Source organism: Sturnus vulgaris, chromosome 20 (assembly GCF_052056855.1).
Source record: "Sturnus vulgaris isolate bStuVul1 chromosome 20, bStuVul1.hap1, whole genome shotgun sequence".
Classification (NCBI taxonomy): Eukaryota; Metazoa; Chordata; class Aves; order Passeriformes; family Sturnidae; genus Sturnus; species Sturnus vulgaris.
Window position 1 is genome coordinate 585,216 of NC_142262.1, and position 12,243 is coordinate 597,458.

The following is a 12,243-nucleotide window of genomic DNA, read 5'->3' on the forward strand; positions in this document are numbered from 1 at the left end:
CTTAACAGATGTCAGACCTGAAAGAATAATAATCCTGGCAGGAACCCTTGAACCGGAGCGAGCGGCGTCCCAGGGAGGAGGCAAGAGCACCGAGAAAATTCATTTTTGCAGGAGCTCAGGACCACTTGGAGCTGCCCCAGGCTGACACTGCCTGGGCTGGGAGATTGGCTTGTGCCCTCCTCTTCCTCCCTGGGGAAAGCTGCCCTGTGCAGATGTGCTGCTGTGCTGGTGAGACAGCTGGAGAGGAGCCCCTCAGCCCCAGCCCGTCCATCCTGCTGCCGTCCAGACTCCATCCAAACCCCCTGTAGTGAACACCTCCAATCCTCCTGCACTCCCCGACACAATTCCCACACCTATTCCTGTCCCTGACGCCTCTGTAAGAAGCTTCACCAAGGGAACCAGCACAGGCACACGAGTGAGAACGGGCACACACACGGGCACATCTCACCATGCCCCACGTCCTGCTCTGCACTGCCCTGGCACTGCCCTGTGCAGGGATCCATCACATCCTCATCCCTGCAGCCTCCTGCTCTGGGAGCTCACCTCAGCCCCAGGCTGTCACCGCCAGGGGGGACAGCCCAGGCAGGAGGCAGGGGTGACACCATCAGGGTGACACCAGCACGGTCCCTCCTGCACTCGGCGTCTGCAGGGACACCCCACAACACCCCGGGGACCCGATCCCCGAGCCCAGCCCGCAGCACTGGCAGCAGCTGGAGCAGCAGGATGGGCAGCAGAGCAGCCAGGGCGGCTTCCCCTGCACTCAGCAAAGCCCCGGGCACTGATCTGGGGATTCCCAGGGCTGCCAGTGCCAGACCTGCCCTCGTGCTGCCTTCTCCTGCGAGGAGCTGCTGCTCTGCAATGAGTCATCGCTGGAAGACGAATTCTATTTAAAGGATGTTATTCGTAGAAATTGAGTTTTAATAACGGGGCATCAAACAAGCAGAAAATACCGAACTTCCAAGTGGAGCGAAGTTTCCCTATGTTCATTTATACAGCACAGTCACTGCTTGGAGGGATAAAAACCATGCAGAGAGCTCCTCTCCCTGACACAGCGGCGGAGGGAGCCCTGTCCTGCTCCCCGGAGCATTTCCTGGGCACAGGGAGCAGGGATGGGCACAGGCAGGCTGGGCACGGCCACTGCTCCTGGCACGGCTGTGGCACAGCCCTGGGCACGGCCAGTGCTCCTGGCACGGCTGTGGCACTGCCCTGGGCACGGCCAGTGCTCCTGGCACGGCTGTGGCACAGCTCTGGGCACGGCCAGTGCTCCTGGCACGGCTGTGGCACAGCCCTGGGCTCCAGCCGCTCCCAGGAGCCTTCGGGCTCCTTTTGCTGCCAGTGGGAGGGCGGGAGGAGACAGTGCTGAGCTCGCTTTAAAAATAGATCAAACCCTCTGCTACGGAGCCATTTTATTAGAGCAGCACAAGCTGTCAGGCTGGTGACACCTCTGCGAGCACCCAGGGAAATTTTCCCAGATGAATGTGAAAAGCGAGGGGAAGAAACAAAGACGGAGCAGAATTGTTTTCCAACAACAACAACAAAAAAAAAGTGCGGGGAAGAAGCCTGTCTGTACTCAAACGCCTCACCCCATCCCCAGCCCAAATCCCTGTCCCCAGGCCACATTTCCTATGGGAAGCCCATACACCTCCCAGGCATCACCAGGTGCCTCGGTGCCAGCTCTGCAGCAAGGGCTGAACCTCTCACACGAGGATGAGACTTGGGCTCAGCCCAAACCTGCCTGAAAGCTCCTCTGTGGTGACTCCCACCGGGTCCTGTACCAGGGGCAGCATGTCCCCCATCCCAGAAACCCCCCAGAACTGTCCCAGCACATCGTGTCAAGCACTGGAAAGCACAGCCTGGAACGAGAGGAGTCAGGCAGGGAAAGATCCCCGAGCCCCCACGCAGGACAGGAGCTCAGTGGAAAACCAAATACACAACAAACAGGTAAGATCTGCCTGTACCTCATGCAGCAAGGCAGTGGGATGGGGGGGCAGGAGGAGGGGGCTGGCAGGGCCTGAGACTGAGCAAAGTCCAAAGCACTGAACATGGAAGCATCTGCTCCAACCTGGTAAGCACAGGGAGACACATCCCAGAAACATCCCAGAGACATCCCAGAGAAATCTCAGAGACTCATCTCAGAGACATCCCAGAGACATCCCAGAGAAATCTCAGAGACATCCCAGAGACATCCCAGAGAAATCTCAGAGACTCATCTCAGAGACACACACAACTCAGAGACTCATCTCAGTGCATTACTCAGCCACGGCTGACTCTGAGTCACCGGCTCCAGCAGCTGGGAGGAGACTGAGTGTGAGTGTGAGAATGAGAATGAGTGTGAGAGTGTGTGTGAGAGTGTCTGAGTGTGTGTAAGACTGAGTGTGAGTGTGTGAGTGTGTGAGTGTGAGTGTGAGTGTGTGAGTGTGTGAGCTCCCGGGCTGCCTGGCGCTGGAAGCCAGGATCCATGGATCCACTGGATCCGTGGGATGGCCCTGTCTGGGAGGGTCAGGCTGGGGGAGCAGGGAGCGCTGCCAGGGGATGGAGAGCTGCTCTAGGAACACACACAAGGAGCAGGACAGAGGAGCTGGTCTGAGCCAAATCAAAGCTTCTCTATAAATACATAAGCAATGGGCACTGGGAGGAGCTGGTCACGCTAAAGGACAAGGTTGGCACAAGAAAAATGGGTGCAAAAGAATGCAGATAAAGGGAGGCAGGAGGAAATGAGGAGGGCAGTGGGCGAGGAGAGGAGCTGCAGTGGGACTGCCTGGCCAGTGGGACTGGGCTCAGGGCTCTGCAGCTCTGCCTAAGCCACACCTTTAAACACCTTCAAACAGCACACAGATGTTTCACTGCTTCCATCCCACAGCTGACAAGAGACGCCCACAGCAGAGCTTGTCCCCACAAGCAGTGACCACACGGAGAGCTGGCAGAGGATGGAGGTTTGCCCATGAACACCCACTGGCCGCTCCACCAAACCCCTTCCCACTGCATCCCTGGAAACCTGCTCCCTGTCCAGACTGTGCAGCAATCCAGGCTGCTGATCAGATGGAAAGCCTCCATCCCATAATAAACAGTGTACTATTTATAAACCTGAAAACGTCTTTATTATTATTATTTTCCCCCAGAAAAAAGCCCATAATAACCCCCCCTGCACAGTGCTGTTAAACACACCCCAGCACGGCCCCGCAGGTCCGCAGCGCTGGTGCCGCTTCCCCAGGCAGTGCCCAGCAGAACAGATGGCAGTGTGGGCGTTAGGTACCAGCCTCCTGGCAATCCGAACATCTGTTACCGTTAGAAAATGCTAATTGCCATCAATCAGGACAGCACCTACCCACATTTACATGCAAGCACAAAAAAATTACGTCTAAATTTCTCCGAGTACAACACTTGCTGCATGTTAAGTAAGCGGAGCTGCTCAGATGCTGGCACCGGCGCGGTGGGTGATGCTGAGCTCCGGCACACGGGGCAGAGCCCCCGGGGCTCATCCCAGCGCCGGGACAGAGCTCCCCGCCCCAGCCGCACCCACCTCCTGCCCGGGAGCTCGGGACACCTCGGCAGGACAGTCCCCCGTCCCCGCTCACCTCCTGCTGTTCTGCACTGCGCTCCCGCACACGGCAGACCCAGCGGGTGCCCTCGGCCCCCGGCTCAGTCCCTCCAGAGCAGTTTGGGGTCCTGCGCCCCCGGACCCGCTCCGCTGCTCGCCTCGCCCTGCCCTCGCCATATCGTGGCTTAGAGAGGATTCCGGCCACGAGCCCTGGGGCAGGGGCCAGCATCCCACCCCACGGCCACTGCCCAGACTGCCTGAAGCCATCTGCGGGCACTGCCCAGCCCCGGCTGCTCCTCACAGCCCGTGCACCCTCTCCATCCCCGGGGAGCACAAACCAGACGGGAACGCAGCCAGCTCCACCCTGGCTCATCACAGATCGCAGGGCACCGGCCCCACAGCGAGACGGCAACTCCCGCCTGGCAAAGGCACAAATCTTGGACAGCGAACTTGGACACAAAGTTCAGTCAGAGAAGAAGGAGAACAAGAAACCTGGTGCGCGGTGATCCCCGAGCCACAGCCCCGGTCCCGCGGGATGCTCCGACAGCCGGGGCTGGCCCCGCTGCTCGCCCCACTGCTCGCCCCGCGGCTGCCGGGCCCCCGCCTCCCTCGCAGCCGGGAGCTGCGCCGGAATGCAAATGATGCTCCAGGCGAGTGCCAAGAGCTCCTTGTTCCTTCCCCAATTTAGGACACCTCTCGGTGCTGCAGCCCGCACGGAGTTCGTAGGAGGCTGCAAGGGTGCCAGAGGAGCTGAGCCTGCCCAGGGTGACTCTTCGACAGCAAAGCTGCACCTTGCAGTGCAATTCTCCCCTCCCTTGGATCTGCTCCCTCAGGATCGCTGTCCTGGACCGCAGCTCTGAAAGAAACTTCACGTGGCAGAAGCTTTTCTACCTGTTGCCCTCCTGGGCACAGCATGGACTCCCCAGTGTGTGCCCACCGTGCCAGCTGCGGGCACTGCTGTCTCAGCTCCTGGAGAGAGCTCAGGCCCTTCCCGAGGAAGAGCACGGGGAGCACGAGGAGTGATCCTGTGCCGAGGTGAAGAGCCCGGGCTGCAGGCTGGAGGAGCTGCTGGGAGCCCAGCACAGCCTCGCTGGATCCACCACCCTCTTCCCACAGCCGAGGGGAGCCGGGGATCGCAGTGCACATGGAATTTCCCTGCAGCCCTCCCGTTAGGGCTGTCGGGCTCTGGCTCCATCCCCTGGTTCCCCCCACCTCTCTCCCAGCCCTGGCTCCCTGCCAGGCCCCCGCTGGCCCGAGCAGGTTGTGGCACCGCTGCCGCTTCCCGCGGCTCCCACCGTTACTCAGCAGCCGAGGGAACCGCTCAGAGCTACAAGGTCACTCAAAAACACCATCTGTCCACGCACTGCTCCTCGCCCTGGGGACAGCAGCACAGAAATTATTTCAATGCACTGAAGGCCACTGTGCCCCTCTCCAGTGCCCTGCTGCACGCCAGCATCTCACAGTGAGGGAAACCACAGCAGCAGTGCCCGCTGGTGCCCCCCACACTCTCCACACCACGAGGGCACCCAGGGGCTCCAAGAGCTGACAGGGAACCTTCCCTGAGTGCTCGTCACAGGCTGAGATGTTTGGTGTCTGTGCCGGCACGGCCACCTCCGTGACCCCTGGCTCGTGGCCTCTCCAGTAGCATGGGGTGGGGGGCAATGCTGGGAGTGCAGCTCACCTTGCACGTGGGGAAAATCTCACAGGAGCACTCCAACATCCCCAGGAGCTGCAGCTCCAGGTCCCTTCCCCCTGCATTGCCCAGGGACTATTTCTGGGGAGCTGAAGTCACTTGCATTTGGGCTCTGAAGACACATTCGTCTCTGCTTGTGCTACTTCTCCCGCACCTAAAAGTGTCACAGCACGGCGCTGTCTCTGTCGAGGCAGCTGTCCCCCACATGTCCCCGATGTTCCCGTGCTGCTGCTCATAGCCAGGCACTTCCCCAGCCTCGGTTTCTGGCCAGGACAGCGCGGGGCTGCCAGCACCGGCTGGGGGCATGCAGGGATTGACTCACACCCAGCTGCAACAGCAAATAAATATTTGATTTGAGCAAACCCAATCCCAGGGAGCAGGCCCGGCTGTGCCCCTCATCCACGGGCATCCCAGCAGCTCCTCCCTATATCCACCAGCCCCCGCTGGGGCTCCATCCCAGCTCTGCTGGCCCCAGCTGCAGCGATAGCAGAGGAGCGCCCTGCACCCCTCGGCCCCGCACTGAGTCCCGCTGTGTGCACGATCCCTTCCACACGGGAGCAGCCAGCGGAGCTGCCAGCTCCAGCGCCCGCCGCTACATCTGGAAACTCTTCTCACCCTTAATTGTTCCTAATGCTTTAACACACGGAGTGACTAATGAGACACTAATTGGGCGGCGTTAGCGGCAGCGGAGCAGTGCCCTCGGTGCCGGCTCCCAGCCCTGCGCTGCCATCGCCACAAACCCCTCCGGACTCCAGCGCTTCCCTGCCCAGCGTGGTGAACCCGCCCCAGCAGCGGGGAGAGCAGAGAGACGCCGCTTTGAGCTCTGTGCGATGGTCCCTGTGCGGGAGCAGGGCAGGGAGGGCACAAGGTACCCCCAGCAGGACAGTGCACACCGTCACCCCTCGAGCAGAACGCACCGAGAGGCTCCAGGGGCTCCTCTCTGCCCGCTCAGCACCGCGGTGCCCCTGGGCACGAACCGGCACCGCTGGCACGGGCATTGCCCACACCGAGCCAAGGCGAGCAGACAAGCCATGAAGGGCAGCAATGCTCCGGCCCCGGGGGATTTATGGCTGGTGGGGAGCCAGGGCACAGGACAGCTGCATTTGGGACCCTGCCGTGCCCCAGAGAGCTGTGGGGTGATGCCCCACTCTCATTTCTGGGGCTGCCCCGTCTCCCTGGGAGCTCCCAGGGGCTGCCAGCCCTGCCCACACATCTGCCGGCAGCACTGCGCTCGCCAGAGCTGCTCAGCAGCGGGGAAGAGGCACAAATCTTGTTACACACTGGCTAAGCCTCCCTGGGCATGTTTTCTATAAATCTCCTGGAATTTATTATATGATAACTAGCCTGGAAAAGCTAAATTAAATCCACAGCCAAGAAACTGACTTTCAAGTGTGACCTAATTTAGTTGCTGGAAGGGGAAGGAGGGAGGGAGGGAGGGGGATCCCGGTGCCAGTCGTTCCCGGGATGACCTCCCGGTGCAGCCGCACACCCCCCGTCCTCCTGCGCCGTGACTTTGGGGACGGAGCCGCGCAGCCTTTCATGTCTGAGCGGATCTCACACTCCCACTCGCTGGAACAAAAGCGCCTCAAGGGCTCCCCTGTCAGATGTTTTCCATTGCTCATCTCCAAGTCTTTCTTGAAGGAGCACTCTCCTCCCGGGGGGGCTCCAGCAGGGATGGGGATGATGGGACAGTCGCCACAGGGGCTCTGCACTGGCTCCAGGATGTTCCTCATCAGCCCAGGGAGCCCCAAGCTCGGCACCAGCACCCACACACCCCACGGCCTCAGGCAGGCTCCAGGGGAGGAGGAGGAGGAAAGCAGCGAGAAAAGCTGGACAGGGGAGAGGCTCGGTGGCCTGAGCCCCAGCGAGCCCAACTGTGCCCTGCTGCCCAGAGCAGCAATGGCTGCACCAGCCCCAGACCAGGCACAGCCCTCCCAAAGCAGGGCATTGTGGCGGGGGTGACAACCTGACTGCCATCTCCTGAGGAGCAGCACAGCCCCGGGCCCAGAGCCAGACAGGTCCCAGTGCAGTGCAAAAAACTCCCAGTGCTCCCAGTTTGGCCCACGCTCACGACAGCAGAGTGCTGGGGGGCTGGGGAGGACCATGCACCCCTTCACCCCAAAACTGCCCAGGCGTGGGGCTGCTGGCTCCAGGCAGGAGCACGGCGAGGGCACAGTGGGCCCGTGGTGCCCTGGCAGACCCGGGGGTGGGCACAGTGGGCCCATGGTGCCCTGGCAGACCCGGGGGTGGGCACAGTGGGACCATGGTGCTCTGGCAGACCCGGGGGTGGGCACAGTGGGCCCATGGTGCTCTGGCAGACCCGGGGGTGGGCTCGGGGCTGGCACGAGGACGCGTGCTGTTGTTCTGGAACGGAGTGCACTGGCAGAGCGGCATGTGGGAAGCTTGCATAATAGTGCCAGCCCACACTACGCCTGCTCCTTCCCAGCATGATCAGCCCCTTGCTTTCATGAGCAATAACATCCACCCAAAGTTTTCTAAAGACAAAAAAAAAACCCCAGAGCTTCAAGGTGATGCACAGAGCTCAGCTGCCTTTGCTGCCTCTGAACCGATGAATGCAGCTGGGGAATCCATCTGCACGGCCACTCTGATCCCACGCTCTGGACGACCTGTACCCCAGCAAGGGACAGACAAGAGCCTCAAGCTCTCGCTCCCATTTCATGATTCTGAGCAGGCACTTGGGGCTGGGGCAGAGTGGAGGAGCCAGTGTGCAGTGCTGCCAGGGGGGTACAGGCAGCCCCCCACACTGGGAGCCTGCAGAGCTCTGAGCCCACCGGTGCTGCACGGCCCCACGGGCACTTCTGCTGCCCAGGCACTGCCCTTGGCTGCTGCCAGCTGGGAGAAGAGCAGTCCCAGCTCTGGGGGTCCCCCCAGCACAGCAGTTAGTGGAGCAGGCACTGAAACCCAAATTCTGTGGCAGAACAGCCCCAAGCAGAGCCCGGTCCCTGCTCACCATGGCTGCCACAGCGTGGCCATGGCTCTCTGAGCTGAACCTGTGGGTGCTCACAGCGCCGGGAACAAACAGGGAAAACGCCTCCTCTGGAGGGGAGAGTCCCACTGCCCTCCAGAGTTTTAAATCTGAACTCCTCAAGCTCCCAGTGCAGACTGGTGTCAGCACGAGGGGGTTTCAGTCTGTGTAACATGAACCGACGGCGATGGGTTCAGCCCAGAGCACACGGAGCCACACGCAGCCCTCGGGGGAGGCTGCGGGAGCCGGGTCCAGCGGGGCTGTGCGAGCTCCATGGGCACACACCTCACTCTGTGAGTGCTCCATGGGCACACAGGGCACACACCTCCTTCTGTGAGTGCTCCATGGGCACACAGGGCACACACTTGCCCTTCCATGCAGGGCACCACCAAGGTCCTGCACACTCCAGGACCTCCCCACTCCTGCAGCCAGCAGGAGGGAGACGGCTGGAACTGATCAGTGGGCAGAACCAGACCCTCCCTGCCACATCCCACAAGGATTAGAGCAGATGTGTTCTCCCAGCAATGTTCCCCTGTACCAGGTGATCACACAAGAGTCTGGGCTCACAGGATCTGTACCCAGAGCTGCTGCTAAGTCCCTGGTGGGCTGCTTGTGAGCTGCTGTCCCAGGCACAGCCATGGGAAGCAGCATCTTCATCCTCAACCAAAAAATATCTCCGTGCCCTCCCGTGGCAGAACTGCTGGGTGGAAACAACATACCTGCAGACCAAGAGCAGGTGCCTCAGGTGTGGTGGCAGGTGGGAGCTCACACTCGTGTTCACCCCTCCAAGGTGTCAGGAAGAGCCGTCGGGGTCTCACAGCAGCAATTTCTCAGCCTGAAAGAGAGAGGGAGAGGCTCCAGTCGCGTCCCTGCGTGGGCACCGCCGCTGAGAACGGAGGAGGACGAGGCAGAGCTCGGCGCCTCAGAGCACCACAGCTCTGCACACTCACACACTTGGCCCACTCCTCCAGCAGCACAACCATCTCGGGGCTGGGGAGCAGCTCTGGAGCAGCCCCTGGCGTGCAGAGGCAGGAGCCTGCCCAGTGGAAAGCCCCTGGGGAGAGGGAAGGGTGTTCAGCCCAGGGAACGGGGCTTGGCTGCACAGGGCACACAGCAGCTCCCCAGTGGGACATGTCCCTGTCTCTGCACTGACAGAAAATGCTGAGGCTGCTCCTGCCTCCCTGCCAGCACCAGCCCTGGCCTCAGATCAGTAAATGGGGTGGAGACAAGGAACGGCAAAGATTCCTTCCAAAAGGAAAACAGCCCCCAACCCACCTGTTCCCCCAAAGGCTCTCTGGAGGCCACCGGCAGCTCCACGTTTGATTTTCCCCGACCCAGGTTGAACAGGAGATAATTGAACAGCTTGTCCCCAACTGTCATGGGACGTTTTCCCTGTTCCCTCGGGCAGCCCATCCATCACAGCACAGAGCAGTGACGTCCCCTGGCACCTCGGCCAGGCGCTCCCCCCTCGTGCCGTGCACCGTGGGTGGGCAGGGCTCCGAGCACCGGCTCCACACTGGGAACTGAGATTTATCCCCTCAGGGAACAGGGGCAGAAGCTGGGAGATAAGTCACAGCAGAGCTGCAGGAGTGGAGCTCAAGGTCCTCCAAGGTTGGCTCATTAAAAACCAAGGAGAAGAGGAAGACAAGACCTTCCACCGTGGTGTGGCTGCAAATCCCCTCCTGATGCTGAACCAGCCGTGGCCAAGAGGGAGGTGGGAAGGGAGCCGAGCCCTGCTGGCTCTGCAGCAATCCCTGAAGCAGGCTGCTGGCCAGGGCTGTGTGAAGCCACCAGTGTCCCCCAAACACCATCCCAGCAGATTCCAGTAACCCCAGCAGTGCCATACCCAGACAGGGATGGGCTTCCCAGCAGGGCAGAGCCAGTAAAAATCCAAAAGGGAGCCCAAAGGAGCAGACTGGGGACACCCACTCTGGGACTGGCACCTGCAGCCACCCAGCACACCAAGCATGCTGCGGGCACCATCCCTGCGATGGGCACTGTCACTGGATTGGGGACAGAGCACAGAGAACCCACAGAGATACACTGAACATCACAGGCACTCCCCAGACTCGCTGGAATTCCCCTCCTGCTTCATTAGTCCTGCTCATTAGGCTCTGCTCCTCATCAGCAGGCACAGCTACAGCTCAGCAGTGTCAGCCTCAGCCCTTCCATCCCAGCCTCTTCTGGTCTGTCACAGCCAGTCCCCTAAACCCCCCTGGTGCCCCCTAAACCCCCTTGGTGTCCCCTTCCACAGGCTCTGCCACCAGCCCTGTTCCCTCCCTGCTGTGGTTTGTGTGGTCTGTGTGTGACCAGGACCCACGGTGGGGCTGGGGCCTCAGGGGGGACTCACACTGCGGGGTTTGCCCCAGACTGAACCCCTCCAGTCATGTGCAAACACTGGGAAAACCCAATTGCATCACTGGAACAAACTGAACACTGCAGGATTTTTTCAGCACCTTCTATTTTCAAAAGCAAACCCGTGTGAGTGCAGGACAAGGGCTGGCACGTTCCCCACTGGTGTTGGGGGCCCAGCAGCATCCCTGCAGCACCCCACCACTGGGAGAGTGTTCCTTCCCCAGGAGGGATGGGAAAGTGAATTGCAAATCCCTACAGGACATCTCCCCCAGGAGCCACTGGGCTTTTACTGCACACTAAACCACAGCGATTAGATCAACAAGCCAACCCCTGCAAGGCTGAGAGGTTTTATCAAAGCCAGCAGCACCTCAGGGAGGAGATGGGAAGATGATGCAGCTGCCCACAGCATCCGCAATCCCTGGGCCGGCCTGGCTGCTGCAGGGGGCAGGACCAAGCAGCACCGGCTCATTTTCGGGAGGCTGAGCCTCTGCCGCTGTCCTGGCCCAGCCCGGTGCCTTCTGTCAGAGCCACCGCGGCCGTGGGTGCCACAGCAATGCCCCTCGGCAGGCAGGGCTGGGGGCAGCAGGAGCCCGCGGCGCTTTTCCCTGGATTGCAGGGGAGCGGGGAGAGGAATTTTCTGCCAGCAGCGAAGTCGCTGAAGCAGCACTCGGCACCTGAGCAGCCCGAGATGCAGCTCCTGCTCCAGCCCCAGCAGCAGCTATTTCCCATTTATCTGCCCAAGGCGGTACCTGTGCAGCACAACACGGCGCTCACTGACAGGATTCTGATGCTAAACACAAGATGGTTTTTTCCCCGGGTCTACACTTACGTCACACCTGGAGGTACCCGTGGCCATGGAGGTGACACTGAGCAAGGCTAAAGAGTTTCAACTCCTGCGCTGAGGGATCAGCTTCTCCTTCAGCTGCTGAGCAGCAGAATTACAGCGACCCAGCACTGCCTGCCCTCGGGGTGCCCCCACACAGCCCTGGGGAGGGAGGGCAGCATGTCCCCACTGCCCCCCTGGCTGGACAGACCCCACTTCTCCCACAGCTCCCACGGCAGTGAGCAGAGCCCCTGGGTGCTGGGGCTGAGCCAGGCACTGCATCCCATGGGCACCATCTGTTCCCAGTGCCCCTCGGGCCCCAGGGGTGTGCTGGAGGAGCCTGAAACCCACAGGCATCACCTGTAGCCCACAGGCATCACCCGCTCGCCGTGGGCATCAGCCTCTCCCAGCACTCGCCCAGCCCCAGGCACTGCTGTCAGCTGGAATCCCGTGCACAGGGACCACCCACACGCCACAGCAGCAGCACAGAGACAGGCTCGGGGGGCAGAGCCACACTTGCAGCTGCCTCAGGGAAAGGGGAGGAAGGTTTGTCACCTCCCTGCCACCCTCCTCCCCACGGGAGCAAGAGGAAGGTCCCACGCAGCCCCACTGCCAGAGCTGGGGAAGTCTCTGCCTGCCACAGACAAACCCAAAGTGATGGAACCACCCCCGTGGGCTGTGGGTGACATCTCACCCGTGGGAACACTGCCGGCGCCGTGCCAGGGCTGTCACCGAGCTGCCAGGGCTGTCACCGAGCTGCCAGGGCTGTCACTGCTCCCATGGCACACACGGGGGCAAAGGGCACCAGCACAAACGCCACAGGCTGGCCATGGTGGGAGAGTCCAGCC

General features: G+C 61.2%; 1 protein-coding gene across 23 annotated transcripts in view; it reads right to left on the reverse strand.

The window, feature by feature from the left end:
• Positions 1 to 12,243, reverse strand: part of RBFOX3 (RNA binding fox-1 homolog 3) — a 123,361-nt gene that overhangs the window by 56,117 nt on the left and 55,001 nt on the right. For all 23 annotated transcript variants that reach the window (XM_088176525.1, XM_088176521.1, XM_088176532.1 and 20 more), the window contains exon 2: positions 8,937 to 9,052. The gene's annotated coding sequence lies outside the window, so the exon portion shown is untranslated. The remainder of the gene's footprint in view (positions 1 to 8,936; positions 9,053 to 12,243) is intronic.